Genomic DNA, 2,442 nt, shown 5'->3' with positions numbered 1-2,442 from the left:
TTTTTTGTTGTTGTTGTTTTTATTCCTTCCATGGTCTTAGTCCTCCTTGCCCTTCCCAGCTCCTTCAATTTAGCAGGGTCGTCCTTGTCCATCTCCTCCAGAAAGCGCCCCCCGACTTCCTAGCTGCCGAGCCTCTTACTCCCTGTTCTCACAGCTCTCTGCTTGGACTTTCGGCACTCTGTGGAAATACTTCGGTTCGTGGGTTTGTCTCTTGCTTGGACCAAGACTCTTTGAGGAAAAGGGATAATGCTTTAGTAGTCTGTGTCTTCAACATGGATGACAGAGCCTGGCACCAGTCGGGCTCCAAGAGTGTTTGCTGAGTGAATGAATGAATGAAACACCCTCCCGAGGCTTGGAGAATGGAGGAGGCTGTCCCCGCACTGAGCGTGAGCTTCCCTTAGGGCCCAGAAAGCAACCACTTTTTTTCCGATAACTATGTGCCAGCCTAGGGAGAAAGACTACTATAGACTCGAATGATCTTTCCGGGTGTAAAGGTTGATGTCATTGCTCAGTCTGAGGAAGAGAGCAGGAGAGAGGAGGACTAGTTAAGGCTGAGAGGGGAAGAGAGAAAAGTGGACAACAGTGGAGGAGACTTGCCACCTCCTGGGACGTGCAGAAAAAAACGAGCCAAATATGGACACAGAGATCCTGAGTTCAATGCATGGGTGAAAAGGTGATAATGAGAAACCAGCAACAGGTGGGGGTATAGCTCAGGGGTAGAGCATTTGACTGCAGATCAAGAGGTCCCTGGTTCAAATCCAGGTACCCCCTTTCTTACTTTCTAAATGATTGAAGCAAGTGCTGGCATTTCTGCCTCTTGCCCCCCATGTATAACCATCAAATTAATCAAATTAATGCTCTTTGTCTTGGGATAAAAATTTAGGCTCTGCACCAGGACCAGCTCCAAGAATCTTTCCTTGAGCATCATCCAGGCAATAGCTACTGGGGTCACATTTCAGTGAAGGGGCTGATGAAGTTGGCTCAGTCCACTCCTACCTACCTGGAGACTCTTGCCTTTCATGGTGTGTGGGGAGACTTCCTTTCTCTCAGTGTCTCGTTTTTTCAACCTTATTATATAATCTCCAGAGAGAAAGTTATCTCTTGTGAAGAGAAAGAGAGAGAGAAAGCCACTTGTGAAGTGTAGATATGTACCTTCCTACTTCCCAGGAGTGACTGTAAGAGTTAGCATTTCTGGGGCACCTGGGTGGCTCAGTGGGTTAAGCCTCTGCCTTCGGCTCAGGTCATGATCTCAGGGTCCTGGGATAGAGCCCCGCATCGGGCTCTCTGCTTGGCAGGGAGCCTGCTTCCCCCCTCTCTCTCTGTCTGCCTCTCTGACTACTTGTGATCTCTCTCTGTCAAATAAATAAATAAAACCTTTAAAAAAAAAAAAAGAGAGAGAGCATATCAAAAACAGAGCTCCAGTCCTCTCGCTGGGAATCTGTCAGAGGGCAGACTTAGACCACTTGATTTTCCCTTCTCCTTCTTTTCTCTCTTACCACTTTCTTTCTTTCTTTTTTAATATTTTATTTATTTATTTGACAGAGAGAGATCACAAGTAGGCAGAGAGTCAGGCAGGGGGCGGGGAAGCAGGCTCCCTGCTGAGCAGAAAGCCCAATGCAGGGCTTGATTCCAGGACCCTGAGATCATGATCTGAGCCAAAGGCAGCAGCTTAATCCACTGAGCCACCCAGGTGCCCCCCACTCTTTCTTTTTTAATCTGTATCCATGTTTCCTTGGTGAGAATGCCAAGGAGTAGGCCCTACTTTATATAATAATTATTAAAAATGTAGTCAAAAGATTTAAAACACATATAATGGTATCAAGAATCCCGCAGAGGAATTTCCATGTTCCTTAATGAAGAGGTAATTTGAACCAATCTTTCCTATGACACCAAATAAAAAAGCTGGGAATGTATTACAAACAACTCAACAAAAGCCTCAAAGAGCTAACTAGTTAAATATGAAGCACAAGATGGAGATTCAGAACAAATGGGAAACAGAAGGATAAAGCTCTGCAGGAGAGGCTGCTTTCGCCCTGGCCCTGGTTTTCCATCCAAGAGAGGCTAAGTGAATTTCTGGGAGTCTCTCAGGACCAGGGGTATAGAAGTCAGAGTTCTGGGCCCACTGAGAGTAGGGACACGGGTAAACCATCTCTGGCTTTGGGCTGGGACCCTAAGGAGGAAAGGCAAACTGAACCAAAACAGTCCTTGCAAGAATTTGTTGCTGGTCTTTGTGACATCGGGATGGCCCAGAAACTCAAGCCTTGAAATTATATTAAGGTATCCTGACTGTTAGAGCCCCTCAGATCTCTGGAAAAAACAAAAGAAACTATCATCTCCACCTGGCTTCAAATTAGTCCTACAAATACATTTTCGAATACAGTGTTCAGTATGTAGTCAAGAATAGCTACATACACAAGGAGGCAAAAATCATCAATGAAAATC

General features: G+C 45.7%; 1 non-coding gene across 1 annotated transcript; it reads left to right on the top strand.

The window, feature by feature from the left end:
* The first annotated feature begins 699 nt into the window (after positions 1-699).
* TRNAC-GCA lies at positions 700-771 on the top strand. The gene has a single exon. It is a non-coding gene; the product is annotated as a tRNA-Cys (tRNA).
* Positions 772-2,442: the final 1,671 nt, after the last annotated feature.

This window comes from Lontra canadensis, unplaced genomic scaffold (genome assembly GCF_010015895.1).
Source record: "Lontra canadensis isolate GAN:19392208 unplaced genomic scaffold, GSC_riverotter_1.0 scaffold111, whole genome shotgun sequence".
Taxonomy (NCBI): Eukaryota; Metazoa; Chordata; class Mammalia; order Carnivora; family Mustelidae; genus Lontra; species Lontra canadensis.
Note: the sequence above shows the minus strand (reverse complement) of the source record. Positions and strands in the feature narration are given on the sequence as shown.